The sequence below is a fragment of the Balaenoptera physalus genome, assembly GCF_965194825.1.
Source record: "Balaenoptera physalus genome assembly, chromosome: 2".
Lineage (NCBI taxonomy): Eukaryota > Metazoa > Chordata > Mammalia > Artiodactyla > Balaenopteridae > Balaenoptera > Balaenoptera physalus.
In genome coordinates, this window is record NC_138883.1 from 32,146,469 (window position 1) to 32,172,961 (window position 26,493).

A 26,493-nucleotide genomic window follows, 5' to 3' on the forward strand; every position below is an offset into this window, starting at 1 on the left:
CATAAATAAATAAATAAATAAATAAATAAAATTAAAAAAAAAAAAAAAAGATAACAAAGACACCAAAATTGTAGGAATACAAAAGCCAGCTAAAATCTTCCAGAGGCTGAACTAGGAGTATGGGATTAACAGATACACACCACTGTATACAAAATAGGTAAACAACAAGGGGTTACTGTATAGCACAGGGAACTATATTCAGTGTCTTGTAATAACCTATAATGGAAAAGAATCTGAAAAAATATATATATGTATAACTGAATCACTTTGCTGTATACCTGAAACTAACACAATATTGTAAATCAACTATACTTCAATTTAAAAAAATCTTCCATAGGCTGAACTCATTGTACATACCATTAAGAGGCTCAGCTGGGCCAAAAATAAGGAGGCAACTGTTATTTCCAAGTCAGGCAGAGAGCAGTTAATCTCTGATAGTATCTCTGCTGAAGACAGCTCCCCTTATCTCTTAAGACTAAGAATAAGCCAATTTCCCTGGTTAGAAAGGCCCACTTTTTAGGGTAAAGGTCAGGGTGTGTGTGCCATGGTAGGGGCAGTCAAAAAATATATATAATGCCATTTGTGTGGGTGTGTATGTGTATGTTCCTTAGCAATATACTGTGTATTGAAATAAGTCTTATTGACAGCTACACACTAAATAAAATAATTGGCTAAATAAAAACCAGTCCCCAGGTCTCTGAGTCTCGTCTATCCTCTTTGTATAATACACACTTATGAATTGGAGAGGAGAGTCAAGGAGCTGCCAATGTTGTAACACAGTGATGTTTACCTCAGAAAACAACCACATGGGACATAATCTTGGCTTTCACCAACCCCAACCTCTCCCTGCACTAGTTCCCTTGGTATTGCTAGAGCCTAGAGCCCAGTTTGTGGAATTAAAAGGCAGTATCAATGGAAAGCTGATTACTAAATAATGCTTAATTTAAAATTAAGATACAAAATTGTAGCTACCAAATGCTTAGTTATACTCAAATACATACTAAGTGTGTAATTGTATGAAATTATGTATGTTATAATACTTACGTCCAGGTGGTGATATTTGGATGATTTTTCTTTATACTTCTCTGCATGTCTAATTTCCCAACAATAAATACGCATTGCTTCATAATTAGGTAAATATTATTGTTTTCTTTTTTTTCTCTCTTTAAAATCAGAATCACAGAGTAAGATACTGTTACAACAGCTGGTGCTGTTCACCACCTCGGGAAGAAGCAAACCTTTCAAGAGCTGTTTTCTTTTCATCAAGAAGTACATTTCTCACTGGTGAAAGGGAGACTCATCAATAGATCAAGACCAGAAGTTTTGTGATGATTTCTCCGGGAAGAGACGGCCCAGGGTGCTTGGAGCTTGTGCTGTCTGGTTCCCTGTTGCCTCTGGCTCTCTGCAGAATTTAGCAGATTCATCACTGCGCTCCAGCGAGACTTTGTTATTTTTAGCTCTGTTGACTTCTAAACTGTAGCATACAGACATACAATAGACAAAGTACCTTGTAGATGGGCAACCAAGCCATGCAGATGGGAAACAGCCCTCCATTAGGAAGAGGACTACGTACACCAAGAGGAAGAATGATATGATATCTTATGTAGAAAGAATTTAGGGATGAGGAAATCAAGCTAAAAGCCTCAGAGATTTCAGGCTGCCTGACTTCAGCAGCAGCCAGAGCTGCAAGTCTCCTGTTGTCTCCTGCTGCTCCCTCCCCCACCCCCCATCGTTCACTGGGCTCTAGTGGCTGCTGCCTACTCCTCAAACACAGCACTGGTCCTCTGCCCCCAGATCTGCACCAGCCTCACTCCTTCACTTCACTGAAGCTGCTGCTCAAACGTGACCTTTCCTGAGAGACCTTCTCTGAGCATTCAACCTAAATTGCCACCAAAATATCCTCACCACAGCCACTCTCTAACCTTTCACCTGGCCTGAGTTTTCTTCATACCACTTATTTTCATCTGAAGTTTCATAAAAATGCACTTCAGTTTATTTGCTGATTATCCCCCTTCTCCTGCACCATGAGAGCAGGAACTTTGTCTTGTTGACTGGCACATCTTCATACCCAGAACGCTCCCATAGATAGTCAGTTTTCAGTAAGTAGTTGTGTCATCCATGAACCAATGAACAAATCATCCCCCTCACCTCACCTTTGAAGGTGATTGTGTGGTAGTTTTACTACCCCTCACTAAGGGGTGATAACTCCGAGTCTGGTGCGGAATACGTTTCCCTTTTGTGTCTCTCTGTCATCACCATGATCACTGCCCAAGAACACAGCCCTCTTGCTTACCTCACTTTCTTGTACTTTTATTCATGTCTAGTTCATTCCCTCAACCTTTCTCCTGGGGAGTCCCTCTAGAGCCTCAACCTTTTTCTGGGTATCTTCCTTGTGCTCTTGTTTTGTTTGGGGCTTTTCCTTGCCAGCTTTATTGAGGTTTGACTGACAAATAAAAATTGTAAATATTTAGGTTTACATGTTTTTTTTTTTAAGGTGTACAACATGATGATTTAATATATATACATTTTTGAGTGTGTGGTGAGGACACTTAAGATCTTCTGTTTTAGCAAATTTCAAGTGTACAGTACAGTATTAGTAACTATGGTCACTGTGCTGTACATTAGGTTCCCAGAACTTATACCTTATAAATAGAAGTGAAACTGAGCAAGTGGGCTTGTGACCTGCTCCACAATGGAAAGACCAAATACTGAGGCAGTGGTCTTTTACAGAGAGAAACAGGCCTTATTGCAGGGCAGCCAAACAAGGAGGTAGGAGGCATTGTACTGTTTGACCAATATCTCTCCATTTACCCCAGCCCCAACCCCTGCAACCATCATTCTACTTTCTGGTTCTGTGAGTTCAACTTTTTTAGATCTCACACTACTCGCCACAAGATAGACCAGTAAATCGAGAGATGAGGTGTTGGGACAAGGAATAGTGACTTTATTCAGAAAGCCAGCAGAAGATGGTGGACTACTATCCCAAAGAACCATCTTGCCCTGGTCTGGATGCTAGTTTCTTTCCTACAACAAAAAGGGGGAGGTGAGGAGGTAAAGTGAAAAAGGTGATAAGTGGTTGCAAATATTCCCTGGTTCCAGCCAGACTCAGAAGGGATATGTTAATTTCTTTTTCCCTGCAGCCACTTACGGGTGGGCCTGGTCAGGATGTTTCCTGTGAGCTTAAACAAAGATATTTTAGCTTAACACGCAGGCATGGGAGGCAGGCTTCCAGGAGATGGGCCATCATGTATACTTTAAGCTATAGGCAACTTCCCTTTAGTGATTAACTTGTAGCAAAAGCAAGAGAATACAAAGGTAAAAGTAAAAGAAACAGACCCAATATGGAGTCAGGTTTGTTCTTCCCTATTACAATTTCCCACTGTAAATGTCCATTTGGCAATCTTGTGGGAAAAGGGGTGACGACTGCCCTTGCTGCTTCCTGCTGTACGGGGGCAGTGAGGGGGTGATCGTGGGATGGAATTGATCAACTTGGGACTGGAAGTATTCCTGAGTCTCTGGTTGGGCATACATGATTCCCCTTTTTATGGCCCTGTCACAGTACTTAGACAAGCACTTGAACATATACATACATTCCAGCACTTGGAATAAGGATATCCAGCATGCTCTGCTCTGTGTTATCTTTAGATCCTGCCAAACATTTAATAGAAGGGGTAGAGTTATTTCCCCTCTTCGGTCCTTTCCAACAAGAGGCTGTTACCAGTGTAATGAAACAAAAGAGCAGAGCAAAAGTCATCATTACTTATCTGATAGGAAGCTTGGCTCAAAATAGTAACTTAAGCCCTTCTAACGGCTCATAAGACCAAGTCTGCTTTTCTTCATGCCATCCAGTTTCTGGAAAAGTGAGTAATACTCAGGTATGGTGAATCCATGGTCTTATCCCCACTAATTTAAAGAGGAGTCAGTGTTCAATAGCACCTTGTATGGTCCTATCCACTTAGTGGCAAATTGATGTTCTGGTCCTTGTTCTCTCCAGGTTTTGAGGAAGACTCAATCCCCAGGCAGGAAGGGGTGCAGGACTTCCTCATTTGGGAAGGCAGACCTATTGGAAGCAAACTCATGAATGGAAGTTAGTATAGTGCTAAAGTCTTAACATAGTTGGTGACTGTCAAGTCCTTTAAGACATCTACAGATTCTCCTGCCCGGACAGACACCTGGAATGTCCTACCATACAATATTTCAAAAGGGTTTAATTTAAGCTTGCTTCTAGAAGCCACACTAATCCATAGCAGGGCAACTGGCAAGACCTTATCTCAAGTTAAATTAGTCTCTTGACATATTTTAGCAATGCTCCTTTTTAATGGATGATTCATTTTTTTGGTTTTTCCTGTGATTGTGGTCTCCAGGATGAAGACAGTTTCCAATTAAAGTGCAGTGTTTTAGACACTTGTTGGGTTATGCTAGAGACAAAAACAGGCCTGTTATCACTTTGAAGGGTGCTAGACCATCCAAATTGGAGGATAATTTCCTTAAGGAGGGCTTTAACCATTTTAGAGGCTTTTTACTGTCTGGGTGGGATATGCTTCCACCCATCCTGAAAAAGTGTCCACAGGCACTATCAGGTATCTGAAATTTCCTGAAGCTCGAGGAATTTGAGTGAAGTCTATTTGCCAGTTCTTGGTGGGGCAGGTTCCTCTGTGTTGAGGCCCCATCTGGAGAGGTCTGACAGCAGTCTTTGGGTTATTTTTAGCACAAATTAAGCAGTTCTGAGTGACTGGCTGGGTGGTCTTTTGTAGGTTAGGCCCCATTATATACTTTTGAATCCATTTAAGGTGGCATCTCTCCCATAATGGGTTCTATTATGAATGTGCTGCAGCACAATGTCCAGGAGTGCCTCAGGGATCAAAACAATTCCTTGTGCACTACATTTCCAGCCAGGCGATCAAGAGTGAAACCCTACTCTTTGGCCCTTTCTCTGTCCCTTTCTGAATACAATGGCTGGTATTCTGACAAGTCAATCTGTTGGAGAAGCGATCCTATCCTGGCTTGATAATCGCCCTAACGAATTGTCCACAAATTGAGTAGAAGTCCTTCACTCAATATTAAGTTTCTAAGGTCCCTAGCCAACATTTCCCCAAAAAAGGTAGGGGAATTTTTAAATCCTCGAGGCAGGACTGTCCAACAATACTGTTGGGCCACCTGTGTTTCTGGGTCCTGCCATCATTCAAAAGCAAATAGCTGCTGTGATTCTTCTGCAAATAGGAATGCAGAAAAAAAGTATCTTTTAAGTCCAAAAATTGAGAAACAGCTGTATTCTCCCAGAATAGTTGTGAGCAGAGCATACACAGGGTGCAAATCTTGGACTACTTCATTAATAGCCCTCAAGTCTTGGACAAAGCGATACTCTGCTGAGTTTGACTTTTTGACCAGGAGAATAGGGGTTTTGTATGGGGACCTGCAGGATTTAATCAGCCCTGTTTTCAAAAACTTTTTGAGAATTGGCTGAATTTCCTTTTGGGCCTCTTGCCTCAGAGGATACTGTTTTAGATTAGGTGTCCCATCATCCTTTTTAATGGGATCCGTATTGGCCATGCAGTTTTGGCCTTCCCCGGGGTGCTGTCTGCCCACCCTTTTGGTCTTACCTTTCCATACACCTCCGTGGGGAAAGAGCTCTGTCTCCTTATCTGGGGTTTCTATGAGCGTCATCTGTAGGTTTAAAGTGTGTTCTGGTGGGACTGTGATGTTAAGCTGTTCTGACAAAAAAAAAAAAAAAAAGTTACTTGAACATTTAACTTTACAAGGGAGATATCCACCCAGAAGAGGGACTGGACACTCTGGCATATGTAAGAAACTATGTTTCAGGGTGAGGTCCCCTAGTTGGCATTCTAGAGGTTGGAAGAACAAACGATTTTGTACTTCTCCAGAGACTTCTGTGACTGGGATGGATTGAGATGTCTTCTGTGCCACCTTGGTGTTTACCACAGAGTCTGTTGCACCCGTATCTATCAGAAAGTCAATCAGCTCATTCCCCACTGTTACAGGACTCCTGTGGTGAAATTGGAATTGGGTGCCTCAAGTCCTAGGGAGCCTCTGGGCCTCTTCATTTATCATCAGAATGTTGCTCTCTGTCTACCATATGAGAGGCTCCCATCTTTCTTTTATTGTTTTCCTTCTTATGTTTTAGCCTAGGACAATCTTATTTCCAGTGCCCCTCCTCCTTACAGTAGCTCATTGTTCCTCCCTTAATGGTGGCTTACCTCTCTTTGGGTTACTCTGGGAATCCAATGCCATGCCAGAAGAGTGGCGTTCCATTTTGCATCTTCTGTCATTGTTCCCCATTGTTGAACACTTTAAAAGCAACATCTACCAATTGAGAAGGGTTTGTTCCAAATGCACCATCTAATTTTTGCAATTTCCTCATATTTACCATTGTAGCATTTTCAGGGGGCTTGGGATCTGCTGTAGACCTGAAAAATCCTTTCCAAAGATTCAGAGGGGTCTTCATTTGGTTTTTGCTGAATTTCTTGAATTTTGTTAAACCCAGCCTGCTGGCTGTTTGCATTTAGGGCCCCATGGAGTAGTGGCATAGGGGAAATTGCCCTGCAAAGGGAGTGGCTCCTGGTCTGAGCAGGGTGTCCTGTCAGGTCTTAGATGGCAATACCAAACCAGGTCCCTGTGCCCCAGGAACTAATACAGGATTTTCCAATTGATCCCTATAAGGAAGGGGAGCCAGTCCCATCACTTCCGAGCCCCAGCATTGGGAGTAGGGCGGGCTGTATAGAAGCAGGAAGTGGTGGAAGGGGTGGACACATTAGCATAGTGGCTGAGTGGCTGGGGCAGCCGGCTCAGCCAGAGAAGTTAAGGTTTGAAGCAATATATCGTCACTCTTGTTCCCTTCCTTTTCTTATTTTCCCTGATGTTATAGCACAAATGCTTGCACAAAGGGGATTTCATCATTCTTCCCCACTTTTTCACAGAATAGCTCTAATGGTAGGATTATATAGAGCCATTTGAAGACCACCATTCCTCAGCGTTTTATTGTAAAACCATAACTAGCAACTGATCCTCTCTAACCATTTTACCCTGGCATCAACCAACCCAGCTGAATTCTGGGCTGGGGCTTTTGGTGATTTTAGAAACCAAGTGCAACCTTTTCCTTCTCCGTGGAAATGTCCCACTCTCAGACAAGAACAGACAGCGTTGTGTGTGTGTGTGTGTGTGTGTGTGTGTTTCTGTTCCTTTCCTCCATTTGACATCAGTAAAAGTTTTAAATAGCACAAAACTGATTTGGCAGTAAATGGAGAAATGGTACCAAAACAAATTGAAGTGAAAACCCAAAGAACAAACCCTCAAGTTTGGTCTTGTGGTTTTACATATCACAAGAACCATCAATTCAACCTCCATGCAATGTGACTCCCTGGCTAGACTGATGACACAGGAGACTGCAAACAACGATGTAATTAACAAAGCAAGGGTGATAGTACATGGTGCACAGGGTCCCAAGATAACCCTGCATAAACCCTTTGTGGAGATCCTAACAGGTACTGTGGCCACCACATTGTTACAATAAAATATTATCTTTCTCTTAATCATGGGTTCATAGCTATAATCAGACCACTTATCCAAAATGCACCCCAGAGGACTTTCTTTAGGGATAGTTGAAACATTCTGCAGTTTTTAAAGACAGAAAAACAAGACAAAACACAAATGGCACACACAAATGCTAGCATTCAAAGAAACAAATGAACTAGTTCACAAATTGGGTAAAAGTCCAGCAACTATTTCCTCTCTCCAACAGGGTACCCACTCAAATACAAAATAAATTGGTTTATTCTGGAGGAAAAAAACCCAAATGGAAAGAAACTAAATTTCTGGCTGTATACACCAAAGCGACTTGCCCTACTGTATTGAGTCAGTCGGCTCCCAGATTTCGATTCCTTGCTCCAACTGCCAAGCGCTGGGGTAGCTGGTGCCACTTCAGGGAATTTTGAAGGGAAGATCCTCAGGACAAGTGGTCCCAGCAGCTGCTAGGGCCTTACCCGAAAATTCCTCAACCAGGCCAGCCGACTGGCCACGAGCAGCAAGGCTGCTGGCTGCCTTTGCCAAAATTTGTTACCAAGACCAAGCTCATACTGCTCACTGCAGGACAGGCCAACAAATCGAGAGATGAGGTGTTGGGTCAAAATATAGCAATTTTATTCAGAAAGCCAGCAGACCAAGAAGATGGCGCACTAGTGTCCCAAAGAACCATTTTACACAAGTTAGAATTCAGGCTTTTTTATATGAAAAAGGGATGAGGTGTGGTTGGTTGTTGCAAACTTCTTGGTGTCCAAATCCTTTGTTCTTGCAGCCGACCATGTAGGTTGGGTAACAATGTTCCCATAAACCTCCAACAAGACAAATGTTATTTTCTGTTCTGCAAAACTTTCTCTCTATCTCAATGGGAAAGTGTTGTACCTTCAGAGGTCAGAGACTTGAGAATGGGCTATCTTGTATATTTCAGACTATAGGCAACATTCTTAACTTGTAGCAAAAGAAATAGAATACAAAAGTTAAAGTAAAAGAAACAGACCCAGTATGGAGTAAGATTTTTCTTCCCTATCACAGTTAAGCGGAAATTACAGAAAGGTCTTGCGTCCTTGATGACATTACTGAGCTACTGAATTACCCTGAAATCACTTTCCTTTCGACTTCTTCTTATGGTTTAAACCGCTCTTGGTTGGGCACTCTGTTACTTACAGAGGGAAGAAATCTTAACAGGGCTGTGGGATTGAGCAAGGATTTCTTTAAGGATGGAAGATACTTTCACAAATGGAAGATACTTGCACATATAAATCCCTTTATTTTTTCTTTACTCCCTAATAATAATCATAATAATAATTATTATATCATTATTTGAAAAACATATAGTTCCTTATCAAATTACCAGGGTACATTTGGGTTTACCTATAATTTCTATTTATAATAGTTCTATTAAAATAAGAAAAAAGACAAAAAATGTGTATTATTTCTCCTGTTATTCAACACTGTTTTACAAGTTTTAGCCAATACAATAAGATAAAAAAATTATCAGAAATATGGCTAAATAGTAGAATTTTCATTTTCAGATTAGAAGATTGTTTTCCAAGGAAGACTAAGAAATTCTACTTTATGTCTCCGTTTCCTCATCTATAGAAATGATATAATAGTATCTACCTTATAGATATATTATGAGGATTAAATGAGTTAACGCACTAAAATGCTTGAAACAATGTGTAGCCCATTGTTAGTTCTCCATAAATGTTAGTTATTGTTTTTAAAATAATTGAATAAAGTGACTGGATACAAAATTAAAATACAAAAGTTAATAGTTTTAATAAACAGAAATTTAGATTTCTGGGGGAAGAAATCCCATTTTTAATAAAACCTCAAACTATAAAATACCTAGAAATAAAGTTCACAAGAAAGGCAAAAGACCTAAATAAGTAGAACTATAAAAATCTTATTAAAATGTGAAAAAAGATATCTAAATGGAGTGACAACTTCCTAAGATAGAATGAGATAATGTCATTACAATATCTACCCTTCCCAAAGAAATATATATATTTAATGAAATTTCAACCAGAATCCTAGTTTGATATTTTTTACACTGGATATGATGATTTTAAAGGTCAATGGAGGAATAGCTGAGAATAGTCAAGTAAATTTTTACAGGAAGATGAAAGCCTTGGCTATGGGCTTGGCACAATAATAGACAAACAGATCAATGAAACAGAATCCAAAATTGGTTCAAGTAGATATGAGTCTTAATTTTTTTTTTTTTATAAATTTATTTATTTATTTATTTATTTATTTATTTATGGCTGTGTTGGGTCTTCGTTTCTGTGCAAGGGCTTTCTCTAGTTGCGGCGAGCAGGGGCCACTCTTCATCGCGGTGCACGGGCCTCTCACTGTCGCGGCCTTCTCTTGTTGCGGAGCACAGGCTCCAGACGCGCAGGCTCAGTAGTTGTGGCTCACGGGTCTAGCTGCTCCACGACATGTGGGATCTTCCCAGACCAGGGCTCGAACCCGTGTCCCCTGCATTGGCAGGCAGATTCTCAACCACTGCACCACCAGGGAGTGGTGGTGAGTCTTAATTTTTGACCAAGTGGGAAAGGGTAGTTTATTTAGTAAATTATGTTGATGAAGTTAGCATCTGAAGGAAAACAAGTTAGACCCCATGCATCATACCACATACAAAAAAACAAAAAACAAAAAACTAGATAAATTAAATATATAAATGTAAAATATAAAATTTTAGGAAATCAATTTTAGGAAAACATTTTTATAAGATTGAAGTGAGAAAGCCTTTAAGCAAAACACAGAATCCAGAAGTCATAATGAAAAAATGGGCATTTTATGCATATAAAATGTTTACATGAGAAAAGATACCATAAGTAACATCTTAAAAGGCAAATAGACTTTGGAAAAGTATTTACAACACATGTGGCAAATGAGGGGTTCATATCATGAATTATATTGAAAACTCCTACAAATCGATAACATTAGAAACGGAAATCGGGCAAAGGATATAAACAAGAATTTTCAAAGGAGTATATGCAAGAATTTTCAAAGGAGTATATGCAAACACTCAATAAACATATTTTTTTAATTCTTTAAATATTTTGGGGTAAATTGAAATACCATTTTTCACCTATTAGATTGGCAAGAATAGAGAAAGTAGTAATAACCTGCAGTATTTATGTGGTTGGAAAAAGAAAGAAACAATTTGAATGTCTATCAACAGGGGAATGATTTAATAAATATGACATATATGTGGAATATTAGGCAGTTATTTTTAAATACATTTTTATACATTGATAAAAAGTTGTTGCAAGTTGCAACATCACGTATATGTGTGATCCCATTTTTTAAAACGAACCCAAACTGTCTTCAACAATCTCTACATTTACATATATGAGCATAAAGAAATGGAAGGATACTCGTTAGACTTTAACATTAGTTACTTCAATAAAGGAGACGTTGGGGAAGGGGAATTATTAAACTCTTCCTTATATATATTTGTATTATTTGATTTGATAGAGCCAGCATACATTTCCTTTGTATTAAAAAAAATGTGATTTCCACTTCTAGCTATGATTTGAAGATCATAGAGAGCTACTAAGGCATTAAGGACCTGAAGAGTCAAAAAACATGAGGGAAGGGAGACACCAAGAAGAGAGCTAAATTCTTTAGTGCTTTTCTTCTTGAAGCTCTGCATAACCACGATGTGTGGTCTACTGAAAAGCTAAACAGAATGTGGCAACTACAAGACTGAGAGATGAAGGAGAATTCTAAGCAGTCTAACCCATGTGGAGACAAAAACTTCAAAGTCCCTGGCTCACCATGGAAGTGACCCTTGAGTAATAAAAGTGACCAGAAATAGACCAATCCTCATGCAGTATGGAACTCAGTCTCAACTAAACTCAAATACAAACTGGATTGAGATGATTCATCCTGATCTTAACAGCCTACCCACACCCCCCCTCAAAAAAAGTGATACCTCTCTCAAAAAGCTAACATAATCCAGAGACTCACCTTAACTCTATAATTTTTCACACATAATGTTAACATTCGGTCAACAAATACCAGGCATACCAAGAGACAAGAAAAACTGATATCTATATCTATATCTATGTGTATATCTATATATACATATACATATAGATATCTCATTCTCTCTATATATATACAGAGAGAGAGAGAGAGGAACAAAATCTAGAAATAGAAGAAATCTAGGTGTTGGAGATATCATACAAAGACTTTAAAATAGCTGTGATTAATAGATAATAAGATGGAATCTATAAAAAAATGGAAATTTAATTGAAAGATAAATCAGTATAAAATATCTAGACTAAAACATAGAGATAAAAAAGAACAGAAAATCCAGAAAAGAGTATAGGAGAAATATGGGGCATACTGAAAAAGTTTAACACACCTGTAATTGGACTTCTGAAAGAAGAGAAGAGAGACAATAGGACAGAAGTATTAAGAGGATACTAACTAATTCTCCAAGATCATTTAAAAACATTAAATTCAAGAAGTTCTATAAAATCCAAATAAGATAAATTCAGTGAAAGCTACACCCACACACACCCAGTTTTACTGTAAGGCACATCACAGTAAAACTTTTAGGAACCAAAGACAGAAAAACTTAAGAGCAACAAGGAGATCCATTTACTGCAAAAGAGCAGCAATAAACTTACGACTGGATTCTCAACGGCCTCATTTGTATTATATATAATAAAGGAAGGGTGCATGTTGTAGTCTCTAGGTCAGCAAACTTTTCTGTAAAAGGCTAGATAGTAAATATTTCCCACTTTGTAGGTCATACGGTCTCTGCTGCAGCTACTAGACTCTGCTGTTGTGATGTGAAGCAATCATAGACAAGACACAAACAAACAGGCAGGTGTTGCTGTGCTCCAATAAAATTTTACTTACAAAAACAGTCACAGGCCATAGTTTGCTAATCCCTGCTCTGGGATAATCACTAAAAATGGAGTCAAAGAGTGTGTAACTAACTCTTTCTGGGGGTCTCATCTGTTCCCACGGCTTCAACGACCACCTATGTGCTGATGGTTCCCAAATCTGTGTCTGCAGCCAAACCTGTCTCCTGAGCTTGAGACACCCATCTCCAACTGCCTCTGAGATTGCCCATTTGAACATCACGCAGGTTCATCAGGTCCAAAATGACCCTTCCCTCCTTGTTCTCCAAACATGTTTTTCCTTCTATGTTTCCTAAGTCAGTGCTGCCATCCCTTGAGTTTCTCAAGCCAGACAGCTGGAAGTCATGCCAGACTGCTCCTTCTCCCTCATCCTTTAGCCATCAGCAAACAGATTGGGTTATTCTACTGTGGAAAGAGTTTCCCTCAAAGAACTCACAGTCTAGTGACAAAAATCTTCATAAACCAATGTAGAAATTGTGTGAGAGGTAAAAGGATGTGCTGAATGTTAGGTGAAGGGGCTTATATCTTATAAAGAAGATCACTAAATATCAAGAAAATAATTGCAATTTATGGCGAGAAAAGAAACTGTATGTGAGAGGGCCAAGAGGATGCTTTAATACTGACATGCCATTCATTCTTTTATTCCGTGACAATCATCATCTACCTGCCATCGGCAGAAACACAGACTCCAAGAGCAGCCCTTTCCACCTAGCTGAAGTCTCCCATAGACATGTAGGGAGGCCCATTTGGGTTGGAAGAACACAGCAAGGAGAGAGTCTTCAAAGGCATGAAATTCAGGGGCTCCTCTTAAAGAGACCTGTTTGCTTCCATAGCAGATAAACAAAGTTCTATCCCTTTGAGTATTCTCAAGGTCACAGTGCACAGAGAGGGAAGGGAGAGGATGTGAGGGCTGAACTGAGACAAAGGAACCTGGATGAATAGGGAACCTACTGACCAAGAATATTCTATATATTTTGTGTGTATGTGAAAAAACAAATTTGTGAAAAAAAATTTTTGTGAACGAATTTGTGAAAAGACAAACCTTTTCATTGTTCCAAAATGGAGGCAAGCTGCTTTCTGATTTTGTGTGATTTTACTTAGAACATATATAATTATTTGACGTTTATATAGCATTTATGATTTTTAATTATACGCATAGATATGATCACCTTAATATTTGACAGATAAGGAAACAGAGGCCCATAAATGATTAAGCAATTTACTTATGGGGATATTATAGTAGGAGTGTTGGGACCAGAACCCACATCCTCTGAGTTTCAGCTCAGGGTCCTTTCTTCTATTATACGTTTCTTTCTGTAGAAGAGCTGTTAGGTTTCTGGTATTCTTTTTGGTTGACAAAAAAAAAAGTAGTCCCATTAAAAAGACCATAAAAACACTAACCAACAGATGAAAGATATAGCTACAGTAATATCAGACAAACACTTTAAAAGGAAGGAGCATTACTAGCAATAAAAGGGAAGATAATAGCAATTCTAAATATGGGTACATCTTATAGTATAGTCTTAAAAACATACAATGCACAAATTGTCAGACCTCACCCACAATCTTAGTGAGAGATTTGAACATATTTCTTTTAGAAGCTAAGAGAACATGCAGATTAAACGTAAATAGAAAAATAGATTTGAACAATATGAAAATTAACAAACTTGACCTAATTGAAACATAGAACACTGTATCCAGTAGTTGCAGAATACATATTTTTTTCCCCAAAGGCATATGGAACATATGACCATATGCTCAGTTATAAAGCAAGTTTCAATACATTTGAAAGACTTAAGTCACACAAAGAATGTTTTTTAAACACAGTGGAATTAAGTTTGATATCAACAAGAAGATAAAATTTCTAGATATTAGACATTTAAAAGTACACTCCAAAATAACCCATGGGTTAAAGAAAAAAAATCACAGTGGAAATTATAAAATGTTTTAAACTGAATGAAAAATAAAATTGCAACCTATAAAATGTTATAAAATAAAGCTAAAACTGCTTGGAGTGAAATTTAAAACTCTATAAGCATGAACTCAAAAAGAAGAAAGATGGAAATTCAGTGGTAACGTATCTATCTCAAGAAATAAGGGAAAGACAAATTACCCATGACGTTTTTCATAGAACTAGGACAAATAATCCTAAAATTTATTTGGAACCATAAAAGACCCAGAATTGCCAAAGCAATCCTTAGGAAAAAGAACAAAGCAGGAGGCATAACCCTCCCAGACTTCAGACAATACTACAAAGCTACAGTAATCAAAACAGTGTGGTATTGGCACAAAAACAGATATATGGATCAATGGAACAGAATAGAGATCCCAGAAATAAACCCACACACCTATTGACAATTAATCTTCGACAAAGGAGGCAAGAATATACAATGGGGAAAAGACAGTCTCTTCAGCAAGTGGTGTTGGGAAAGTTGGACAGCCACAGGTAAATCAATGAAATTAGAACACTCCCTCACACCATACACAAAAATAAACTCAAAATGGTTTAAAGACTTAAATATAAGACATGATACAATAAAACTCTTAGAAGAGAACATAGGCAAAACATTCTCTGACATAAATTATATCAGTGTTTTAGGTCAGTCTCCCAAGGCAATAAAAATAAAAGCAAAAATAAACAAATGGGATCTAATCAAACTTATAAGATTTTGCACAGCAAAGGGAACCATAAACAAAACGAAAAGACAACCTACTTACTAGGAGAAAATATTTGCAAATGATGTGACCAAAAGGGCTTAATTTCCAAAATATACCAACAGCTCATACAACTCAATAACCAAAAAAAAAAAACAACCCAATCGAAAAATGGGCAGAATAGACATTTCTCCAAAGAAGACATACAGATAGCCAGTGGACACATGAAAAGATGCTCAACATCGCTAATTATCAGAGAAATGCAAGTCAAAACTACAATGAGGTACCATTTCACACTGGTCAGAATGGCCATCATCAAAAAGTCTACAAATAATAAATGCTGAAGAGGGTGTGGAGAAAAGGGAACCCTCTTACACTGTTGGTGGGAATGTAAATTGGTGCAGTCATTATGGAAAACAGTATGGAGGCTCCCCAAAAAACTAAAAATAGAGTTGTCATATGATCCAGTAATCCCACTCCTGGGCATATACCCAGACGGAACTATAATTCGAAAAGATACATGCACCCCTATGTTCATAGCAGCACTATTTACAATAGCCAAGACATGGAAGCAACCTAAATGTCCATCAACAGATGAATGGATAAAGAAGATGTGGCATATATATACAATGGAATATTACTCAGCCGTAAAAAAGAATGAAATAATGCCATTTGCAGCAATATGGATGGACCTAGAGATTATCATACTAAGCAAAATAAGTCAGAAAGAAAAAGACAATTTCATATGATAGCACATACATGTGGAATCTAAAATACGACACAAATGAACATATTGACGAAACAGAAACAGACTCACAGACAACCCCCTTGTGGTTCAAGGGGGAAGGGGAGTGGAGAAGGGAAGGATTGGGTGTTTGGAATTAGCAGATGCAAATTAGTATATATAGGATGAATAAACAACAAGGTCCTACTGTATAGCACAGGGATCTACACTCAATATCCTGTGATAAATCATAATGGAAAAGAATATGAAAAAGAATATATATGTATAACTGAGTTGCCTTGGTGTACAGCAGAATTAACACAACATTGTAAATCGACTATACTTCAATAAAATTAAAAGAAATTTATTCAAGGAAAAAAAATCATGACAAATTTTGGAAATATAAGTTATAAGAAGGTTAAAAATTACATAACCAATAGGGGAGAATTATGACTATAGGAAGGAGTTTATTATTACTATACTACCCCATTATCAAATATTGCTTATTAAACTTTTATCTCCCCTACAGAGCTGCTCCAGAACTTATTTGAAACTTCAACTTGGTTGTCTGCTTCTGACTCTCCTAGACTGTACAATCCTAGGGCCGCGGAATGCTGGTACCTGGGTACAGCGGGGCCTGTGACAACAACGCTATGGCTTGTGTGATGGAGAGCTAATGGCGGCCAAGGCAGGCAGGGCTGCTCCTTGTGAAGTACCTGAGGCCCCATGTTTGGAGAGGCACCAAGAGGCCCCGACTTGTGGAGTCCTGGGGCATAATGGTAAAGGATGGGGCATTACTGAGAAGCCACATGTCCCCTTCTTACTATTCATCCCTTCTGCCCTATCGTGTTGCCAGCCTCTGGAGAAAGAAGGGCAGTACCTGCTTTGTGTGTGTGACCTTGACAGGAGTCAGTTCACCTGTCTGAGATTTCCTCTTCCCTAGATAAAGGGACAGTATGCATCTCTCAAGGTGGAGTTGAGGTCTAAATAAAGTAACTTTCCCCGAACAAGTCTGATACACTCCTACTTCATTCACGGCCTTGGCGTTTGCTGTTCTGGAACCTTCTTCCCTCAGGCATCAGCATGGCTTCCTCTCCCACTGCCTTCAGGTTCTTACTCAACTGTCACTTTCTCAGTGAAGCTTCCAGGACTCTCTTCAGTTAAAGAGTCTAGCAATTTCCCTCCCTCTCTCAGCAGTCCCTATGCCCCTTACCCCCTCCCTTGCTATACTTTTCTCCCACAGCACCTACCATTTGACATGCACTATGTATTTTTTCCATTTTTTTTTTTTTTCTATCATCTATCTCTTCCTTTAGAATGTAGGTTCCATGAGAGCAGGGATTTTTGTCTTCATTGCTCACAGCTGTATGCCCAGCCCTTAGAATAGTATCTGGTACATAGAAGGTGTTCCACAAATATTTACTGAGTGAAATAATACATATAAAAATGCACAACACGGTGTCATAGCAGGTATTTAAATAAAAGCTGGTTTCCTTGCTTCCTTTTTGTTAAATTGTAAAATCCAGGATGTTTCAAGGTTCCAAATGACCCCAGGTAACTCCTTGAAGCTGGAATATAACAAGGACTTATAGAATCAGCCAGGACACTTGGATTCTGTGTTAGTTTGCTTGGGCTGCCATAACAAAATACCACAGGCTGGGTGGCTTAGACAAAAGAAATTTATTTTCTTACAGTCTGGGGTCTGGTCAGCAAGTTTGGTTTCTTCTGAAGCCTCTCTCCTGGGCTTGCAGATGGCAGCCTTCTTGCCGTGCCTTCGTGTGCTCTTCTCTCTGTCTGTCTTTGTCCTCTTCGTATAAGGATACCAGTGATTCCACTAAGGCCCACCCTAACGACCCCATTTTAACCTAATTACCTCTTTGCAGTCACATTGTGAGGTCCTAGAGGTCACCACCTCAACATATGCCTTTGGGGGCGGGGAACACCATCTCCCCCCCGCCCCGGGGAAGATGCTATCTATTCCTTGCTGAGCTCTGTGATGGGGTCGAATCCCCTCACTTCTTGGGGCCTCAGTTTCCTCCCAACTTGAAAATAAAATCTGTGGCTCTTGCTGCTAATACTGACAATAAATCGCTGACCTGCTGTTTTTCCTGTGAAAAATCCCCTTGAGATCTAGCACAACCAGAAATAAAGGAAGAAACAATGGCAGAAATTAAAGGCAGGTTGTCATCAAATTTGCCCTTTTCCAACCCAGTATGCATGTAGTAGAGAGAGAAAAAAAAGTGAAACTCTGTCCAGTGTTCAAAGGAGAAATTTGGTTGCAGAACTTACAGTGGGAGAGAAGCAGGGCTGGGGGGAGAAAGAAAGAGAATTCAGGTTTACTCTGTACCAGAAACTGTAAGCTCACTGAATCCTCAACCATCCCGTGAGAAGAATATTATTGTTATTAATATTACTTCCATTGTACTGGCGAGGGCGTGGAGGCTCAGGATGCAGACCTGGGCTTTGTTATTTCAGTCCGCCTAGAGCTCAGAGAGCCCACACGTGTCACTCTGCCTACAGCAGTGGTTGAGCACGCTTTGGCACCTCCCTCACCTCCCCCCTTCCTACCCAGCAATGCCCTGCTCCAGGTGACAAGGTGAGGAAGCTCCTGTTGGTTTTTGGATAGTTCTAAAAAAAGTGACAAGACCAATGCTATTATTATTGTTTCTGATGTTGTTTTAGTGAATGGGTGATGTTCATTGAAGAAATGGCAACAGATATAAATAGGCAAAAAGAAGAAAATTCTAAAAGAATTTTCTAAATTCTAAAAGAATTCTAAAAGAAGCAAAAACGAATCTATAGTGACAGAAAGCAGATCAATGGTTACTTGAGGGGAGGTGGGGGAAAACTGCCAAGGGGCTCGAGACTTTTGGGAGAGATGAAAATGTTCTGTACCTTGATTTGGGTTGTTGTTATATTTGTACGTACTTTTGTCAAAACTCATTAAAACAGGTGAATTTTATTTTATGTAATTATGCCTCATAAAGTTGATTTAAAGAGAAAAAGAAATCACCAGTAATCTCACCGTCCAAAGATAACCATCATTACCATTTTGGTATTTTTCTGCTGCCAGGGCTTGCATATGCATGCACACACACATACGCACTCACACACACACAGTATCACACTCTACGTTCTGTTTTATTTTCTCTCTCTCAATAACATATCATGAAAATCTTTCCATGTCAATGCATAGAATACTGCTTCAGCATTTTTATGGTGGTAGAATACACCATTACGACAATGTAACATGATCTACTCAACCAATTCTCTCTGTTGGAAAATGAAGATGCTTCCAGTTTTTCACTCTTATAAATTTCACTACCATGAATATCCTTGTAACTAATATTTGAGCACATCCGTAATTATTGCCACAGCATAAATTTCTACCAGTAAAATTACTGAGGCAAAAGAGGTTCACATTTTTGAAGGAATTTGATATGTCTTTCAAAACTGCCCTCCCTAAAAGCCATACCAATTTATGGCCCACCAGCCAACTCTTGGTCTTGACTATAGACCTGTCAGCATCATGGGTCTCCACAGAAACAGACACAAGGTAAATCCCACCAATTGACATAAGCTGAAATCCCACAATGTTAGAAGTTATTGAAGTCTTACAGAGTCAGTGTCTCAGCCCTTAACTGGATTCAAGGCCCAAAAATGCTCAGGGATCTGCGATCACAGTGCTCAGTTAGGACTGAGGATATCCAGGACTCAAACTCAGCACTGAAACCACCACGTGATTTGCTGAAGTAGCATTGTTCAAGGGACCAGGAAAGAACTCACACACCATGCCAAATTCAGACGCTCTCTAACTCCTATGCCCACTTAATCTCTTTGGACCAAACCTTGTTCCAGAGCAGTCCTCAGGAGAGCCAAGGATCTGGGAATTTGCACATACTGTTGCAGTTATCAGTGAAACTCCAGTTGATTCCACCTTATTCCAATCTTTGGTTCTGCTGCTTGTGGCCTTGGGATGGTTATTTAACCTCTCTAAGGCTCAATTTCCTCAAGAGAAAATGGAGTTTGTAATTGTACCTATCTCATAGAGTTTTGTGAGGATGACATGAAATTCGGCAATCAAATTCATTAGCAGGGCGCCTGGCCCTAAGGAAGTGCTAACACTTGCTTAGTATATTATTCTCACTTGTTGGCCCATCATATTCGGCTTCAGGCAGTAAAGGCCTGAGAGCAACAACTTCCCTCCCGTATGTTCTGTCCCAGAATCTGCACTAGTGTCTCCTCAAAAGGCCAGCCACCATGCTTATTTTAGATCTGCCTAATGTCATCCATACACTAGGGATGTGAAACCCCATTCTTAGGAGAGGCCTGCCCACCCCGCATGCCTCCAGGACCAAGTCTGACAAATATAGCAGAAATTATAGGCATCTGATTTAAGGCTACGTGTGTACACTTTGCGTGAGCCAAGCCCCAAACCCTAGTTCTGTTGCTGCATCAAAGGACCATCTCTCTTCCAGACTCCAGGCCCAGAGGAATCAGCAATTTGGGAGACAGCCCCCTCTTATTTTTAGCCTTAAAAACCCTAAAACCAACATACCAGGGCTCACCCAAGCGTCTGTCACAGCTGTTGTTTGATTTGGGTTGAGAAAATGACAGACTGAGTTCTGCACCAAGTACAGATGGAAAAAAAAAAGGGGGGGGGGGGAAAGAGAGTTTTATTTCCCCTCCACTGCCACCCTCCATACCCCCTCAACTCCTCCCCTAGGCCTGGGTGGACCCTGCCTGGGTAATCGTCCCCTGCTATATTTAAAAACCACAGATGTGTTTGGTAGAGACTTAATTTCGGGATTGCAGGCGGCGTCTCCTGAGGACAAGGGGAAAGCCGGTGCTACGCTCCCGCCTGCCCGCCCTCCCCGCCGCTGCCCGGAACTCCGGACTCCACGGAATCCAGGTCAGGACGCGCCGCCGTCTTGGAACTACCCCTGGCCGGTAGGCGCCGGGCGCCAGGCTCCAAAGATTGGGTGGGTGGCCGCGGGCTACGGGTTCCGTCTGCACTTGGTCCTTGGGGCTCTCTGGACGCGACAGCCGGACTCGGCTTCCTCGCTGCTGGTCGGGAAGCTCTCTGAAAATTACCCCCATCGGCGCGCGAGGATAAATATGCGCGGCTTGTGATTCCGTGCAGCTCTCTCGCTCCCAGCTGATAGGGTGACGTTGGGTTTGGAGGCTTGGAGATTGGCTTTTTGATTTGGCTTCTTCCTGCAGCTTAATGGGCAAAGCTCTCGGCTCGCCCAGAAACCAGACCCTCCGCGCGTCCCCTCCGCGCGACGAGGCCGAGACGAGTCCCGCGGTGACGGCGTGCAAGGCGGTGAGCCGGAGCGCTCCCAGCCCCGGGAAAGCCCCGGCGCCGCGACCGCAAGCCCCGGGCCCTCGGAGCCGCCAGGGCGCGCCGGGCCGCTCGCCTTCTTGCCCCTCGCGGCAGGGATCCCCTCGCTGCCTGCGGCCGGGACTCCGGGCCTCTTCGGGGCTTAGTCCCGAGTCCGCCCCCGGGTCGGGGTTTTCCGGGGGGGTCTTCGGAGCGGTTCTCCCTGCTCCTTAAAACAGCGCCGAGGGACCCCTCCCCAGGCCCCCTGCTCTGGCCCCAGCCCTCGCACTCCGGATGCGCTGCCCCGCAGCTCCCTGAAAGCCGCTAGCCCACGAGCCCGGCCGGTGGGCGGCGGCGGCAGACTGACATGCCCCGGACGCGGCTGCGGCCGGCGGGCAGCCCGCGGGGGCGATGAGCCGCTGCGGCCGGTGAGGAGCCCGGCGGCGGGGGCATCGCGCACCTTCCTCACCCCCCTCACTTGCCCACCCCTCCCGGGAGATCGAGAGGAAACGGTGAGTGACGGGGTGAGCCTCCTGCCCTTCCCCCTCAACGGGCGGCCGAGGCCGGGGAGGCAGAAGTCGGGGGTTGGGGATATCCCCGTGAGGGTTCCTGCTTGTGAATAATGGTGCTAATTAAGTTCTTTCTCAAGATCATTCCTATGAACTGCCTTCCTGCGGGTTGAGTGTCAGAAGAGGTGGGGCGGGGGGAGGGTGCCCCGGAAAGTGTACTGGGCTGCCTGCGGTGTTGGGGGCGGGGGGGATGGCGTTCTGGCGGAGTGAGCGTCTACCGGGGGGTGCGGGGGGCAGCGCAGAAAGAGATGCTTGGGCTTGTGCGTGCAGTCGGGTCGTGGGTTTGTGGGGTTACCGGCGGGGGCGCGTCAGGGAGGCTGAGTGCTGTGCTGCATGCTGGATGAATGTGTGCATGTGTGTGCGGGCTGCGCCAGGGCGTGCTGAGCTCCCGGGGCGGTGAGCGCCCGCCGGGTTTGGGGGCCAGGAGGGGAGCGCGTTACCCGCTCGGCGCGCGCCCGCGGGTGCAAACGCACGCGCGCACCCAACCTCTGGACTCCACCGCCGCTGGTCGGGAACTGCAGCCCCAGCGCACCCGCCCGCGGCGGCCAAGGGGGCGGGGAGAAGGAGGGTTTCTCCCGGCCTCTGTTCTGCCGTACGCGGTGGTCTGGGCGGGCCGGGGCCGGGTGGAGAGCGGTGAAGTGTGTAACTACCTCGCCCTAATCCGTACCCCCTTCTCCCCGCCTACACACCCCTCACCACCACACACACACACACGCACGCACACACACACACACACACGCACGCATGCACACAGCCACAGGCCCTCATTCAGAGGCTAGCCTGCTCCTGCAGACCCTGCCTGACCTGCCCCGAGGACCCGAGCCATTGGAGGAGATGAAGAAAGCAATTTGTTCCGGGGGGGGAAAAAAGCTATCTTTCCTCTTTATTCATTGCGTTTTATTTTTAACCGTGGAGGGAGGGGGTGGGGGCTTTAAATAGAACAAACGCCTTTAATGCAGTGCCATAAATTTCCCCGCGCCCTACCCGCCTACCTGCCGCCTGTCTCTCTCTGTCTCTCACTCTCTGGCTCTCTAGCTCCTGATGATTAAAAGACAAACCCAGAAGGTTTGGTGGTTCGGTCCCCTGGGCAGAAAGACTGAAACTGGGGCTAGTTTAGCAGAAAGGCAGGCCGCAGCTGGGAGCAAGGCTCCAAGCTCTTAGGTGGGGGAGAAACACCCCAAGCGGAGGGAGTTGTGGGTAAGTGATAGGAGCACATCCGGCCTCCTGGTGGGACACGAAAGGGAAGCCTCTGGGCCTTGGGGCGACCCGGTGCCTCGCAGCCGCGTGTGATTAATCTCCGCAGCTGTTGTGCCCTGTCCACTCGAGCTGAGCTCTTGTTTACCTCGATTTTCAAATATAGCTGCTGCGCCCTGCTCTCCCTGACAGAGGGGATCAGCTCACTCTGTCTGGGCGCCTGTCCACCTGCCAGCCCTTCTTGTTGCCGGCCTCACTGGATCCAAGTTTGAGAGGAACCTGCCCCTTCATGCCTTGCAGCTCTCCAAGTGAAGACGGTTGAGCATCAGAGCTGGGTGTGACCAGGTGTGGCCCCCCAACCCCTCCCTGCAGTCTGCAATTCCTGTCTGCAGTCTGCACGTACAAGTCCACTCCACAACTTCCTTTTCCTTTAAATAAAATATAGATACGGGGTTGAAAAGAAGAAGGTGGGACCTGTAGAACTGAACTTAGTTGAAGTGGTTCTCGAACTTAATGAAGGTGGGAAGGCTGTTCATGTAGTTTCCTCCACCTGGAATGCTTTTTTGCTCTTCCACCACTCCTAAATTCCAACTCCGTCCTTCTCTAATGTACTCCTATTCGTACTTCAGCCCTTAGTTCATTGGTGACTTTCTCAAGGAAGCCGTCCATACCTTCCCTGACTAGGCCAGATCCCCTTATTTTACACACTCAAAACTTGAACCTAATATTTTGAAGTAATTTAAAGATGCACATTCAATTTACTTATATGATTGAGTAATGCCGGTCACGCCTCTGGACAGTAAGCTGCATGAAGGGAGGAAAGATAGTTGGTGTTTATTCACAATTGTATCCCCAAGGCCTGGCACTGTGCCTGGCATAGAGGAGCTACTCAGTCAACGCTGGGTGAATGAATGGACTTGGAGGAATAAGTTACCTCTCCTCTCCGCTCCTGCCCCTCTGATCTCTACTTGGGCGTCTCTTGCACTGCACCCCAGAGTCTCCTGGTCAGAGAAGGAAGAATAGGGTTAGCAAACTGACCCTGTAAAAAACACGCCCTTACCCTGGGCTTGTCCCTGGGCTGGGACCCTGAAGCCGAGGGAGTGTCCTTTTGACCCAGCCCTGCCCTGTCCCTGTGCGAGGCGGTCCCTTGTACCGTCCCTGGCATAGTTGCTGCTATTGTCCGTGGGTAGTCATTGTGGGCATTGTTCCTCAGCCTGCATGGTCCAGTCACTGCCCACAGTATGGATTTGGGGGAATGTGTCACACATTTTGGCTTCTCTTCAAGCTACCAAGGTCAGATAAGAAGAGAGAATAACTCCCTTTGCGCTCAAGCCTGGTTGCTTTGCTTAGAAGTTCAAACATTCGATGAGGTTCAGAAATACATAAGACTCCAAAAGAGAAAGCCTTCATTTATTCATTCAGTCAGTTATTTATTCAATAAATATTCAACAACCTACTCTGCCAGGCATTTGCTAGGTACTGAGGCAAATAGAATAGAATGGTCCCTTTCCTCGTAAATATACATTCGTTCCAGCAGGGGTAACCAAGTAGGGAACACATAATTAACATATAAAGTGATTCCTTTCAGGGGAGGGTAAATCCCGGGTGCTGTCCCTAGGAGAACTTCTAGGGACAGTTAATTCCAGAAAGACAGGATAGGGAGGAGTCGGCTTTGGTGAAAGCAGGGAGGGGAGAGGTGGTGGAGAAAGTGCTTTGAGGGAAGGGATCAGTATGCAAAGGCCTAAAGTGGACAAGAGCCCTTCCAAATGACTGAAGACTGAGGGTAAAATTCGGGGAGATGAGTTTAGAGAAGCTCTAGGGGCCAAACCTTGAAGGGCTTGTACTGGATGCTAAGGATTTCCACTGAGTTTCCAGGGGGTTTAGGAAGGTTTTTAGAACTGTAGTGCGTGGTCAGATTTGCATTTTAGATAGCATGTTGAGACCAGAGTGTAGAGAGAGGGAGGTAGGGAGTTCGGGGCTGTTGTAGAAACCCAAGCGCATGGTCATCCTGGTGGCCTGAGGGAGGGTTAGGGGGTCCCTCTTTCTGTTTTAGTGTACAAGCCAGAGCTGTCCTTCTAGGAAGAAGTTTCCCTATTTTCTTTAATGAGATTGGTTTATGTGTGGTTGTCTATTTGTTTTGGTTTTTTTGGTTTGTTTTTTTAATGAATTGACATGTTTTTATTTATTTATTTATTTTTTTGGCCGTGTTGGGTCTTCGTTTCCGTGCGAGGGCTTTCTCTAGTTGCGGCGAGCGGGGGCCACTCTTCATCGCGGTGCGCGGGTCTCTCACTGTCGCGGCCTCTCTTGTTGCGGAGCACAGGCTCCAGACGCGCAGGCTCAGTAGTTGTGGCTCACGGGCCCAGTTGCTCCGCGGCATGTGGGATCCTCCCAGACCAGGGCTCGAACCCGTGTGCCCTGCATTGGCAGGCAGATCCTCAACCACTGCGCCACCAGGGAAGCCCTGTCTATTTGTTTTTTGGATGGCACTCTAAACCCAGCACTGGGCAGGACGCCTCAGGGGAAAGGAAAAATGGCTCCAGCAGTTGTAAGACACACTTCCTGGTCGACTGAGCTGCCCAGCAAGGCAGACCCCCAAAGATCTGAGGTCTCTGGGGGCTGGGGAAGGTCTCAAGCAGGAGGGTAATGGATTTAGATCCATATCGGAGTCCATAGGGACTATCGAACAAGACATCTAGATAGGAAGAATCACATGTGTATGTATATGTATATTTTTTATAATATGGAGAGTGAATAAAGGCTAATTCCTGAATCAAGTGTATTCAGATGTGGTATACAGAGTTGTGTCTATTAAGAAAACAGCTCTTGGGATGGGCCAGATAGCATTTACTGCCTTGATAGCTGAATGACAAATAGTGCTTTCCTGGTTGTGTACAGGAACGCTGGGTCATGTAGGGACTGGATCCAGAAGTGGAACTGGAAACTGTTTTCCTGCCCTGGCTTGCATGTGGCCATTTCCAAATCACTTGAGGAGAGGACCTCCCAGTCATGCACTGCTTTGTTCATCCTAGAGAATGAAGCCAAACAGTGTGAGTTTGGCCAACACTCTTCCTTTGCCCCCTGATCTCCCAACTTTGTCCCTCATCCTTACTTGTCACTGGTCTCACAGTAAAAAAAAGCTCTCCCTTCCCTTCCTGCACAGTGGCCCTCCTGCCCTGCCTTCATAAACTTGCCCTGAGCTCTCTCTTTTTCAGCATTGAATCTCCTCCTTCTAACTGTAAGCATGCTCAACAAACCCCATCCTGACAAGAATATCACTTTGTTCAATTCCTCCCCCGTCATTTTCTCTTCCCATCTTGCTTTCAACAGACTCTTGAAATTTTAGAGTAGGCATCTGTGTCTATTTCCCCATCACTCATTCATTCACTTAGCCCCTTGCTTTCTCACTTTTTTCTACCTCCTGCCCAACTATCACCCACCAAGCACTTCTCATTCTCCCAAACATAATAACTTATTCCTGATTCCCCCCAATGCCCGTCAGATAAGAATGATCATTAGCTCCTTGAAACTTTCTCCTCTTGGCTTCTATCACACTGAACTCTCCACTTACTCTCTAGGTGGTCCCTCTTCCAACCTCCTCTCCAAGAT

The 26,493-nt window shown here is 43.2% G+C and overlaps 1 protein-coding gene across 5 annotated transcripts in view; it reads left to right on the top strand.

Annotated features, from left to right (window-relative positions):
• SLC8A3 (solute carrier family 8 member A3) overlaps positions 1-26,493 on the top strand; it is a 204,774-nt gene that overhangs the window by 23,710 nt on the left and 154,571 nt on the right. For 3 of the 5 annotated variants that reach the window (XM_082451595.1, XM_082451590.1, XM_082451594.1), the window contains exon 1: positions 20,762-21,636. The gene's annotated coding sequence lies outside the window, so the exon portion shown is untranslated. Of the gene's footprint in view, positions 1-1,175; positions 9,741-10,067; positions 20,714-20,761; positions 21,637-26,493 lie in introns of those variants that run through there. The other 2 variants (XM_082451591.1, XM_082451593.1) reach the window with 2 other exon arrangements.